This window comes from Octopus bimaculoides, unplaced genomic scaffold (assembly GCF_001194135.2).
Source record: "Octopus bimaculoides isolate UCB-OBI-ISO-001 unplaced genomic scaffold, ASM119413v2 Scaffold_3544, whole genome shotgun sequence".
Lineage (NCBI taxonomy): Eukaryota > Metazoa > Mollusca > Cephalopoda > Octopoda > Octopodidae > Octopus > Octopus bimaculoides.
This window is the reverse complement of record NW_026360896.1, coordinates 9,529-10,287: the sequence shown is the minus strand read 5'-3', so window position 1 is coordinate 10,287 and position 759 is coordinate 9,529.

Here is a 759-nt window from a genome sequence, read left to right as displayed (position 1 = left end):
ACAGTAATCCGGAGATTGCTTATTTTATGAAACACGTGCTTGAAAATCCACAGTTTTGTTACATCAGTTTCCAATTGTTTCATTGAGATTCGATCTCATGAAAATTGCAACATTATGCGATAATATATGCAACTATTTATTCTAAGGTATGATTTTAATGGCATGTCCCGAATTCAGCTCATCAGCACTATGTGTAGGTTTCCACGCAATTTCCGTTTACCAGATTCACTCACAAAACATTAGTCGGCTTGGAGAACTAGAAGACACTTGCCCAAGGTGCCGCGCAATGGGACTGAACTCAAATCTAGTGGCTACAAAGCAAGTTTCTTAACTACACAGCCATGTTTGAGATTATGCGCTAGTTTTTCGAAAGTTATTTGTATTAGACGTACGTGGATAAATAGCCCTGTCAGAGTCGTAAGATAATTCTGGGACCTCAACTTTGCTTTTGTAGATAATATGATAAAGACAATGCTGTCCGCCCGTATAGTTCAGACTGTTACAGGTTAGCCTTAGAAGCAATTTGAGGGTCGCGGGTTCGAGTCCCTCTCGGGGCGTATATCCTTTTTATTAATTACTAGCAGTTTAGCCCGGTATTGCCCGGGATTAAGCTAAGCTTATTAAACTAATCAAGCGCTTTATTTCAAACCAAACTAAGTTACACCGACATCAAATTTGAGCGAAATCCATTGAAATTGGTAAACGTTTGGCTGAAAATAGGTTGCAGACAAGCTGATTGGGAAATCCCATAAGGAATCG